Source organism: Leptinotarsa decemlineata, unplaced genomic scaffold (genome assembly GCF_025532065.1).
Source record: "Leptinotarsa decemlineata unplaced genomic scaffold, Ldec_3_MD MMD2_tig00026363_RagTag_RagTag, whole genome shotgun sequence".
In the NCBI taxonomy this organism is placed as follows: Eukaryota; Metazoa; Arthropoda; class Insecta; order Coleoptera; family Chrysomelidae; genus Leptinotarsa; species Leptinotarsa decemlineata.
The window spans coordinates 1,767,439-1,780,807 of NW_027412706.1; the positions used below are offsets into that span (position 1 = coordinate 1,767,439).

The following is a 13,369-nucleotide window of genomic DNA, read 5'->3' on the forward strand; positions in this document are numbered from 1 at the left end:
TATCTCCAAATCAAAGAGCTCATATGCGACAGATGGAGGCAAAGGTGGCAATCCCTATATAATAATAAACTCAGAGCCATTAATCAGAATCTAGTCACTCAAAATTACCGAGCTCTCACCCGCAGACAGCAAGTTTTACTTACACGCCTGAGAATTGGACATACGAAATTTACCCATCTACATCTCCTAAAGCATGAAGAGCCTCGCATTTGTGATACCTGCAGTGTGACGATCAGTGTTGAACATTTCATCTCTGATTGCCCAGCTTTCAATGAAGAAAGACAATTTTTCGGATTACCAAGCGACCTCACCAATGCATTGGATGTTACGAACTTTACTTCCCTTTATAGTTTTTTGGAAAATGTTGGCATCTCTAACAAAATTTAATGTACCTACTGTAACAGCTAATAACCCTAGTGGTTGATGCGGTGTTTTTTCTTTTAAATAAAAAAAAAAAAATTGTGAACTATTGCAAAAGTACTTTTGTCATTTTAATACTTGTATGTAAGTATGCCCCTGTATGAATATTATACTCTCAAAATAATTTATTGAATTTCAAATTTTTTAAAAATTGATTTGCATAACATTAATAATGTGCTACTAAGTGTAATAAGACTTGCCATATCCAAGCACAGCTAGGCTACAAATGGTTAATAAAGAATCTGAATCTGAATTTGTGCTCGTATTGAAAGGGGAATATCATCATTGTGACACATCGATCTCTACGAGCAGAAGATCAATGCACGAAGATTGCATAGGACGTTGAAAAGATTAATAAATTTTTTCGGAAACTGTAGGTCACCACTAACACTTCACTGCAATCCCCTTCTTCTTTATGAACTCCTCAAGATTTACAAGAAGCATGTACTAGTCTTTGGTGAAGAATTCAATGCACTTTGTTGAGTTAGGTTACAGCTACCGGACTGAGTCATGACCGGTGGGAGAAATCGCATCTACGTAAAATTTGGGTCTGTGTATGACAAAGAAAGTATTAGCAAAAAAGGAACTGAAACTTTTGTTTGCAATTTCACGTAGTACGTATTAAGGGGTAAACAATAAATGGTTATTAAAATGTCATTTGGGTACTTGTAGATATATAGAAAGCAGTCCCCGGCCATGACTCAGTCCGGCAGCTGTAGACTGGGTACGGTTTTAACAATTTAACTTTTATCGTTTATAATTTTGTTGTTTTTAAACCAAATGATGATTAGGATACGTGAAATTGAAATGTGAAGTTATTTTTTTCAGAAAAATATGAATTTGAAATATCGATTGGGGTTAGTGGAAACCACATAACAACAATAATCAGTCTTCAATATTTTAGTGGTAAACATTTGAAGAAATTACAAGAAACCGTGATATTACCAGAATCAATTTAACGAAAACATTCCTGAAAACAAGTAAACTTTGAGAATTAACCTAATGAAAGACATTTCTAAAATTAAATAAAAAATAATAATAATAATCTTCTGTCCATTTTTCGTGAGCCCACTATTTACACGAAGCACATGGAATCAAATTTTCTCTGGATCGGTTCTCTGAATATGGTGTTAAGCAAACAATAGAATGGTATTCTTCGTCTCTGATTTTTTCGATGACAATCACTGTAATTTTTCTTCTATCTTTTTTTCGTCTTATCTTTTCTTAACTTACTTAGCTTTGTACAGTTTTAATTTTGCTTCACTAATACTAATGGCTTCACTGCATCCGGAGTAAAGAAATACGATCATCTGTAGCTTGTGCACTTGTAGACGGTATTGGTGAAATTTCTCGATAAATACCGATGCTGCCAATTCCGCCGCATTCCGTAATGAATCGCCTGCTTTTACCTCTTCATATGCGTTACTGAAGCTCGACTAGTCAATTTTCCCTCTGGAAGATCCCCTCATCCGACCTCATGGCATCTATCAAAAATAAACATCAATATATATTTTGTTTCAACCGTACTCACAAAAAAAGTTTCAACCGTCCCCAACTCCACTTTTGGTAAAATATACTTCATAGTTACGACAGTAATAATAACACGTTGAAAATAGTAATAATCACAAATACATACTCAATATATTTACTTAAAAAGAACAGATGATATAAGCATTGATGTCAGAAGAAAAATACTTACTTTTGGGTAATGAAAACAATATGGGGTCCTGCACACAAAAAACGTGCAAAAAGCGGCGCGGCATTGACTTCATGTTTGGACTTGTCATCCGCTTCCTTTTCTCCTCGTACTCCTCACTCCCCGCGTAACCTTTCATGAGATATTTGCTCTGTTTTAACCGTTCTTTGTTTCAACCGTACCCAGTCTACCCTATTGGGGGTAATCGAAATCACAGAAAGGGATCCCTTTATCAGTTTTGACGTAGAAAGTCTGAACACCAACTTTTCTGTTGAAAAATAATTGCAGATCATACATAGGAAGGAGACATGGAAGCCATAACGAGGCTACCAATAAATAATCATGGAACCACTGAAATGCTGTGTTTGAATCTGCTATCTGCAGTTGCTTTCGTAGCATATATGCTAACAAGCTTATACGTGTAACTATTTAACAAAAAACAAATAAAGCCATTATTGAATGAATATTTTGATTTTTTTATAAAAGGTTGGAACAGTTTTTACTCTTATTGAAACATAAACTAGCACCGCGTTTCTCGCATTTGATAAATGTGATTCCCGTAAACATTGCATTCTAGTACATGTATTTCTCCTCGATATAGTTCCCACCTCACCTCAAAAGCAGTGAGCAAAAGCATCCAAGCAGGAAAGTGACAAGTCAGATCAATCCTCATGTCTTTTGGAGGTAACTTTTTCTTCTAGTAACTTTTTGATATCTGGCAAATATTTTGTTTGGCAAAAGTATCACATACATCAGAATACATACACTTATATATCTTTTGATATCCAGTTCAGTAAATTTTGCTGAAGCATTTGGTATTGGTTGTATAGAAAAAAAATTGGACTGTTGAAAAGTTAACGCAATCAAATCATCATCGAAAAAATGCCGAAAGAATTTGTGAACGGTATGCAAGTCAGGGAATTATTGACTCATCTTTTCACTTTCTTCCAACTCATCTGCCTTCTCAAGCATCAGCGAATTTCCCTCTTTCCATTCCAGTCTTTCCAAAGCTTCCTTTTTTCCCTTCTTCTTTATTTCATCCTCTTATTATTTAACTTTTTTATGTCACCAAAAATATTCTCTTTATAGCCTTTTATTTCTCTTTCTCTTGGTATTTTCTTATTTTCATTTTGTGGAGATTGTGCCATTTGCTCATGGTTCAGCTATCTCTGCTACATTGTTCTCAGGAGATAATTTTGAGAAAACAGCAAGTCAGCATTTTCGGTAAGATCGAGATTTTCGGGTGATAACTTCGGCATGTTTTATCAAAACTATAACAGAATCGAACAAGTTTTCTTCTTCATTCTTATACCGATCATTATAATATGACTCGCAAGGGGTGAATTCAAAATATTTTCCTTCATAACTGATCATTTTCTCTTCACTGATTTTCTGAACATTCCAACTCTTTTTCTGTTTGCGATTTTGTGTTTTTATCCACTGCCCTTCGAAATGAAAAAAGTCACCTGAGTGGTCTGTATCATATTTGCATGAGTCCAAAATTCCAACATTGTAGCCATATTAGTTAAATTATGCAAATTACTGTTCCTTATTTTCCCTAAGTCATTCCACAGCAGACCTGACTGATGAAGCAGCAGCTGTTGTGGCATATACCCAGGCTACTCTAGCTACAACGTTTACAAGACCAAATGCCAACACAACTCCTTTTCGTGACATCCTTAAAAAAAAACTGCAGGAATATTCACTGTGTTGGGTGATTTCCATTTTCTTCACCATCTTACGAAGTGAGGCACCATATCTGGTACCATATTGACCAGTAATTCCTACTTTTTTGGTGCGTTCAGCCATTTTTGAGATTCGTTAAACAAGACCTGCTGAGACTATATGCATCAATTGAATAGAACTGGCCGATACTTGTTGAAAATCCATATTTAAAAAACTAATCAATAGAGTTTATTCCACGATTTTCACTATAAGGGTTTTACAAAAACCGCGACACATGTTTCGCTGTTCAATAGCTTCTTCAAGCATAACATGCTTGAATAGAATAAATTCTGTTAATTAGTTTTGTTTTCTATATGCATCATGTTTTCTGAATTGTGTAATCTAACTATCTATCTATACTTATATAAATGTGAAAGTTTGTGAGGTTGGATGTATGTATGTTTGTTTGTGGCTCTATCACGCCTGAACGAATGAACCGATTCAAATGAAACTTAACAGAAATAAGGCCATTATAATAACATATAGGCGAATTGAAGGTTTTGTGTAATTTATTGAAATAATATATACGTATTAGGTAAGTCGGAAAAATTATTGTTCCATGTGAGCTTTCTTGACGTGCGTTGGGAGTTACATGCAGATAATGTACCGTAAGATTGTTTATCTTAAATAGTTCTAAATAAAAATCCGAATGAGCATATATCTACCTCTTATGTGGTAGCCAGTATACGCAAAATACTGAGCCATAAATACAATTAATAATGTACCGTAAGATTGTTTATCTTGAATAGTTCTAAATAAAAATCCGCAATAGCATATATCTACCTCTTATGTGGTAGCCACTATTCGCAAAGTACTGAGCCATAAATCAATTGGATATTTTTTTTACAATGCACATTTTAGAATATCTGTCAAATTCTTATAAAAATTGATACAATTGTCGTTTTGATTGTTCTATACAGATACATTCTTTCTTTCACGCTAAGTAATTTGGACGAATTTTTTGAAAGTTATCACGATAAGATCAACTTGACGCAACGCAGAAAGCCATTACATGTCGCGTCTACTGTAAGACGACTGGAGAGGATGCGCCAGGGTAGAGTGGCGGTCTAAGCAATGAGACGCCATCGCCGAGAACGCGACTCGAATTCGGGCAGACGCGTGAGGACAGACGTCGTTGACTGTTGTGTTAGTTTTGTGAATTTCTTCGATTCTTGAAGCTATTCATTACTTAGTATAGTTGGCATATTTTTCTAGTCACTGTATTTTTAAAGTAAAAATATAAATTACTAGCTGTTACCCGCGCTTATATCAACGTACAGCCGAAGCTACTGAACCTAGAATATTGAAATATGCCGGTAGGTTCTTTGTATAGCGCAAATAGGTAACGAGAAAAGTAATAAGGAATTTCCACCCCCAAGGGGAAAAATAGGGATTCAAAAATTGTGTCGAGTTTCATCAGTTTTGAAGTTGGAAACCTGAAGTTTTAAGTTGATAAAAAAATTTAACTATTTGTTCAAAATGGTCTGTTACGAAACTTAATGTGACAAACCAAATTCTACGCGGGCGAAGCTGCGGAGGACAACTAGCAACTATAAGTATAGCCAACATTTCATAAATTGGTTGTTAACTTGGTTCTTACACAAATTGAATCAAAATTTTCTATGAACAACGCAAAATAGAGTAAGCAGATTGACCATTTCCTGATTTTCTCTGAAGATGCAGAGGATAACTACCATGAATCTATCTAATTCAGTTTCAAGCAATTTAACTTCAAATTCCTCATTCGGTTGGTCCAATGATGAGGAGCATCATCGCATCCGTGATTACTCGAAAGAAAACAGAAGTGGCGGACGTATCATCAACAGCTACAACGCAATTAGTGATACATTCCTTAGTCAAAACCCTTGGGGTTAATGGGTTGAAAACTATTATCAACACCTGTTTCATGAACAGTGTAATCCAATGTTTATCAAATACGAGATGATTACTGGAATATTTGAAAAAGGATGAGTACGTAATATATATCAATACTAATATTTCTAGAATGAAGGGTGCTTTACTCAAAGTTTTTGCAGAAGTTATCAAAGAATTGATAACTTAGACATTAGAATTAATCTAATGTCCGAGTTCCAATGTGATATTGTGTTCAGAAATCAGTCATACTCAGGGAAGTGCTACGTTAGTCCAATAAAAAACCTCAATTCACTAGGGATTGACTGGATAACAAAGTTTGGTATCTGGGACATTCCACTCAATTCTATTTGTAATGTCATGTCACTGTCAAATAATGACATTTCTCAGGAAAATTTACAGGATGTCCAACAGCTCCAGAAGCAGTTTTCTGATGTATTCATTGACACTCTCAGACTTTATACAGAAGGAAGGGTAGAATTACACATACACAGAAGGAAGCAAATCAATATTTCGTCCAAAACGACCAGTAGCATATGCATCGTTACATTCAGTTGAAGAAGAGTTAAATATACTACAGAAGCTAAATATCATTTCAGTTAATTACTCTGAATGGACAGCATCTATTCTAGTCACGAAAAAATCTGATGGAAATATTCATATTTGTGGGGATTATTCAACAGGATTGAACGCTTCTCTTCAATCTTATCAGTTTCCACTTCCAACTCCAGAAGACATTTTTTCGAAACTTGGGAATTCTAAAATATTCAGCGTAATAGACTTATCAGATGCATTTCTTCAAGTCGAGGTTCACGAAAATTCAAGAAAATTCCTGACAATCAATACTCATAAAGGTCTTTTCACGTACAATCGACTTCCGTTTCGAATAAAAGTTGCTCCCACAATATTTCAACAAATCATGGAAACTATGATATCAGGATTAGAGAATACAGCAGCATACATTGATGACATCATCGTTTCAGGAAAAAATGTAGATGAACACTACCAAAACCTGATAAATGTTTTGCACAAAATTCAAGATTATGGATTCCACCTTAAAATTCCTGAAATTAAATATTAAGGAAATATCATCAATGAACATGTTATTGAACCTGATCCAGCGAGGATTGAAGCAGTAATTCATATGCCTCCCCCACATGATATTCCTACACTATGTTCATATCTTGGAGCAGTGAATTATTATGGTAAATTCGTACGAAATATGCATGAAATACGAAAACCAATGGATCGCTACTCAAGAAAAACGCAAAATGGGAATGGAATCAAGAATGTCAGAAATCACTCAACAAATTTAAGGATATACTTCACTCAGACATTTTACTGACTCATTTTAACCCCAAGTTACCCATTGTGGTTGCCGCAGACGCTTGTCAAGATGGCATTGGAGCCTGCATTTTCCATAAATTTGAAGATGGTTCAATGAGAGCAATTTATCATGCTTCTAGATAACTGACCGAAACTGAGCAGAGGTATAGTCAAATAGAGAAGGAAGCTCTAGCTCTTGTATTTGCAGCAAAGAAGTTCCATCGTATGATATATGGATGCCCTGTAACGTTTCAAAGCGATCATAAACCATTACTTGCAATTTTTGGTTCAAAGAAAGGTATACATGTTTATACAGCCAATTGTCTTCAGCGGTATGCCCTTATTTTAAAAACATACGATTTCAAAATCGAATTCATAAGAACCGAAGATTTTGGAAATGCTGATATTTTGTCAAGACTTATCAATTCCAACAGAGTTCCGGATGGATAATATGTAATATCTTCTGTAAAAGTTGAAACTGAAGTCCTTAGCGTTCTCAATGCAGCTAGTGATCCGCTACCAGTTACCTACAAGATGATTCAAAGGGAAACCTCAAAATGCAAGATTCTCCAAAGTATCATCCTGTATATCGAAAATGATGAATGCCCAAGCAAGCTTGAGATGGATGACATTGTCAAATCATTTTTTGACAGAAGGGAAAATTTATCTGTTGTTGACATATGTCTAATGTTTGCCGAACGTGTCGTTATTCCAGCAATTTTTCATAGACTTATTCTGCAACAGTTACACAAAGGTCATCCTGGAATAGAAAGAATGAAATATGTTGCCAGAAGTTACGTAAAGATATTGATGCAGGCATCCAAGATTTTGTTCGTAAATGTGCAAATTGTGCTGAAGCATCAAAATCATCACCGAAAATTTCTTTTTCATCCTGGTCTACTCCACAGGGAACATGGCAACGAATTCACATGGATTTTGCCGGACCGCTGAATGGGGAATATTTCTTCATCATTTCATCTTCATTTGAACTGTTTATTATAATGTTATAATGAATTACTCGTAAGAATGTTATTTCAGCCTCCTTTATATTTATGTATTATAATTTACTGATGAATAAATTATTATTATTATTATTGATCAATGAAAAATGGACGGGTGTATCATATATGCAACATCACGCATTCAAAGGTTGAGGGGCTCAGATCTTCTATAACATTCATACAAAAAAAGAAGTTCACGATGAATTGCCATTTGTAGACATGATGGTGAAGAGTTTTGATACAAAATCAGTTGCTTATACTTTTGAATTTAATGATTAGTAATTTATAATAATTGTATGATCTATTCCATCCCCTCAAATATTTCGGTTCAAACCAACCTAACCCACCTGAATATTATTTTCTTTGTTGGACGACAGCAACGCAAAATGATCGAATGAACTTCATCGTGTTCGCCTTTGTGGTGGTTTTAATAATAAAGTAGGAAATTGTGATAACGGTTGTCAAGAGACCCAGACAGCTACCCACCTAGGGGCCGTAATAAAGTTTGCTTCCATGCACAATTCGGTAAATCTCGTTCTGAAACTTTGCATGTAGATACCTGCTCCCGCGTTTCATTCTGGCCCCTTTACAATCGCTTCTTTATTCTCTTTCGGAATTGTTTTCAAACTCTATTTGGTCTGAGTGAATGACAAGTGCATGGAAAAGCTTGGGCGTACAGTTAGCATAACTTAGAAGGGTGTAAAATTTGATGAAAGGAATAACCCTGAAAGTGCATCATGCATACTTTCCTTCAAATGATGGAAATAATAGAAAAACAACTTTTCATATTTCCCTTTTCCATCTTCATACAAAAAATTGTGGGAAACTTCTAAAGGAATGGAGAAAGCAATTAAACTCAAAATAAACTCTCTACAGAGATGTGTAGATCTGTTTAAGTCTGTTATAATCTGTGTTTCAGCTGTTGTGGCTTATGAGCGATAACCCTCAAAAGTCGAAACTTGTGCAAGCTGAGGATTACCGAGGTCTCACCAGTAAACGTTAAATTCCCATCACGATGAATCCTTAGAAGTTTGTGTCTTAAAATACATCTGATATAAAAATAGATTGTGGTAAAATACACGATTGTGTGATGAAGATATTTCTTAACCTACCTCATTTACGATCTTTTGGTGAAATTTATAAAGCATCGTTCTTTGAATGTACCAAAGACATACATCGTACCTTTTTTTTCATGTAACTCAATGTTTGAATGTTTTGTTTTGTTTGTTTTAATATACTTTATTGTCCAAGAATAAATTCTCATTGACAAAGTGTGATGAAAATATATATATATATATATATATATATATATATATATATACAGTGTGACCCATTTAAAATGGAACCACCCCTGTAGAATGTGCATTTTTCAATCAATCTCAATTTTTTTTATTGAAATATTAAGCATGAAAAACTGTATCTTGACACTAACTTTCACAATTTTAGTTTCATTTCCAAGGGCACTCTATGGTTTTTTTTGTTTGTCAAAAACGGCAAAAGTTTATTAGGCAATTTTTGTTTTCAAATTTGACTACACCACTGGATTCGTAGTCGTTATAAATCAAAACTGTCAAATTTTCATTAAAAAATATTTGTTAACAACGAAGTTACAACAACTTCAATTTTGGAAACAAAGTATTTGTTTGTAATTTTTATTCAGATTATAGACATATTTGAGATCTGACAACACTGTCATCACCAAGTAGAACACCAGTGAATTTGTACAGTAAAAATCCGAAGTCAACAGCTCAATGCGTTCTACAGTTATAACTCCTGAAAATATGGTAATGTGAGAGATTTGTGGTGCAAGCGTTTTGTAATAAAAATCTGACTACGCCACTGGATTTGTGGATAATATTCCCTTAAAATCATTCATTTGAGTGTAGGTTACGAGAAGTGTATTCTAGAATAACAGAAAATTAAAAATTCATTTTCAAGTTATGCAGTACTTAGTACATTCTTCCGCATAGCCGCTAAAATCAAATTGATTTAAAGCATGGAAATCATTTATTCAATAATAAAACAGAGAGCAGGACAAAAATTGTTCCCTGTAAATTCTTCATAACTCAGCTAAAACAATCTTTTAGAGGAGATATCAATAATTTGAGGAAGCTGAACTCATTATGCAAAGGTTTTATAATAAATCAACAGTAGGCAGTGATTTTGACAGTTAATCATAAATACAATAATTGTTGTTAGTTACGTGCATTTAATAATGGCTTTGCAATTATCATTAGAAGAAAGAATTGAAATTGTGAGAATTTCTGGGGACAATTATCATAGTGAAAGAGAAGCAGCTAGGATATTTAATCACAGACATCCAAATCGACTTCCCATTGACAGAAGCACCGTCAGTAAAATTAACAAAACATTTAAAGAAACCGGTGCAGTCAGCAAACATATTTTAAAAAATAATCACCGAAGAAGAAATTTAAACGAAGGTGCTGTTTTAGATTATTTTAGAAACCACCCAAACAGAAGTTTACGAGTCGCCAGTTTGGATTAAACTTACCGAGAGAGACTATTCGACGATGTCTTAAACAAAACAAAATAAGAGCATTTAAACCTAAATTTCTTCACTCTTTAAAGGCAGGTGATGAAGTGAAACGTATGGAATTTTGTTTGAGGGCACAAGGCGAGTACCTGAATACAAGAAATTTTTTAAACTGCATAATGTTTAGTGATGAAGCTTCTTTCAGCACCAATGGGGTAGTTTCATCGCAAAATGCTCGGTATTGGGCTACGGAAAATCCGCACTGGATCATAAATTGTAAAAGTCAATATTCCGAAAAAGTTAACGTTTGGTGTGGTATAGTACAAAATAGAATAATAGGTCCATATTTTTTTGATGGAAACATAAACGGGCAAAATTTTTTGGAATTTCTAAATAACCAATTATCGGGCGAAATAGATGAAATGCCTCTTGCGGAACAAGTAAATTTATATTTTCAGCTCGACGGCTGTTCCGTGCACAATTCGAGGATTGTTAAAGAGTGACTAAATAACCAGTTTCCAAATCATTGGATAGGACGAGGTAGTGACTTAATTGAATGGCCACCTAGATCGCCTGATCTAACAATATTAGACTTTTTTCTGTGGGGTATTCTGACACAAAAAGTATACAGAACAAGACCAACGAATCGAGCTGAACTCATGCAAAGGATACGACAAGCTTGTGCCGAAATTACAGTTCAACAAATGAGAAATAGTGTAAACAATATTCGGAAGAGATACGATAAATGTATTGAACTTAATAGAGGTTTGGTAGAAGCCACAAAAATTTGAATGTTTAGTTTTAAATCAATGTTTATTTTAGTATCAGTTTTTTCTTAATGGCAATTAATTGTTGAATAAATACTTTGAAACTTGTTTGTATACATTTTGTTTTCATCAGCTATAGAAGAAGGTAGAGTAAGTTCAGAATCTCATAAAATGTGATTTTCCAGGTGCGCTGTTACAAAAGTACTATTATTTATTATTGGGAAACTTCCAAAAAGCTTACAAGTATGACCATTAATACTTCAAGATTCTATCAAGATTTGGTAAAAGCGCAATTGGGAGATCCCATGACATGAGATTCTGAACTTGGTCTACTACTGCGTAACTTGAAAATGAACTTTTAATTTTCTGTTATTCAATTATTCAATTTTTATTTTAATTTTCACTTCTCGTAACCTACACTCGAATGAATGATTTTAAGGGAATATTATCCACAAATCCAGTGGCGTAGTCAGATTTTTATTACAAAACGCTTGCACCACAAATCTCTCACATTACCATATTTTCAGGAGTTATAACTATAAAACGCATTGAGCTGTTGACTTCGGATTTTCACTATACAAATTCACTGGTGTTCTACTTGGTGATGACAGTGTTGTCAGATCTCAAATATGTCTATAATCTGAATAAAAATTACAAACAAATACTTTGTTTCCAAAATTGAAGTTGTTGTAACTTCGTTGTTAACAAATATTTTTTAATGAAAATTTGACAGTTTTAATTTATAACGACTACGAATCCAGTGGTGTAGTCAAATTTGAAAACAAAAATTGCCTAATAAACTTTTGCCGTTTTTGACAAACAAAAAAAACCATAGAGTGCCTTGGAAATGAAACTAAAATTGTAAAAGTTAGTGTCAAGATACAGTTTTTCATGCTTAATATTTCAATAAAAAAAAATTGAGATTGATTGAAAAATGCACATTCTACAGGGGTGGTTCCATTTTGAATGGGTCACACTGTATATATATACATATAAAAATATAAATAAATAAAACAGCAAATCAAAAAGTATGTAAAACATATTTGTCAAAACAAAACAAACCTTGCATTCATTATAAATGCAATTGTATCACAATTCAATTTACACATACACATATTAATGTGGAATAAAACAAGACTATATGTATAATAGTAATAATGATAATGATAAACACGTGATCGTTAATACATAATATTGTTTAGCTTATCTTGGCAGAACACTGAGAATATTTACAATTTGTCATCATAATATTCCTGCAGGCTATAATAAGCTTTCATGAGCAGTATATTTTTGACCCTCCCTGAAACGTCTCTGCTCTACTATATCCCTAACTACCTGTGGTAAATGGTTGAACATTTTTTTCCTTCGTACATGTTAGAGTGATTTGTTAGAGTCAATCTGGGTATTGGCAGATGTAAATTATTACTACTGTTCTGTCTTGTGTTGTGGATTCTATGTGTATCTGGACAATCAGTGTTATATCTTTTATGAATCAGGCAAACAACTTCAAGAATGGAGATGCTGAATAGAGAGAGGATTCTGTATTTAACGAAAAGTTGTCTACAACTATCCCTATGGTTTGCCCCACATAAAAACCGCAAAGATCTCTTTTGCAACACGAAGACCTGGTTCAATAGTTGTTTACTACAGAATCCCCAAAATGCAATGCCATACCTTAGATGAGACTCTACTAGGGCAAAGTAAGTCCATCTAGCTGTGAATATATCAAGTTCATTGGAAACAATTCTGACAGCAAATAATCCTGAAGCCAATTTTGTGCATAAAGATGTGATATGTTCTTTAAATTTTAATTTATTGTCAATATGCAGACCAAGAAATTGTGTGCAAGTCGTTTCTTCTATCTTCCTACCATCTAATAGCAAGTTGTCATAGCTAAATTTGAAGTTTACATATTTGGTCTTGTCTACGTTGAAGGAGAGTAAATTAGAATCACACCACTGTTTGACTTTTTCTAAATCTAATGATTTAGAAAAAGTCAATTGTTAGTATTTTTTTCATGCCATAACAATGTGGTGTCATCGGCAAAAATTGTGAATTACCCTTCAAT

General features: G+C 34.0%; 1 pseudogene; it reads right to left on the reverse strand.

Annotated features, from left to right (window-relative positions):
• Window positions 1-2,085: 2,085 nt before the first annotated feature.
• Window positions 2,086-3,978, reverse strand: LOC141486697 (large ribosomal subunit protein eL43-like; annotated as a pseudogene).
• Window positions 3,979-13,369: the final 9,391 nt, after the last annotated feature.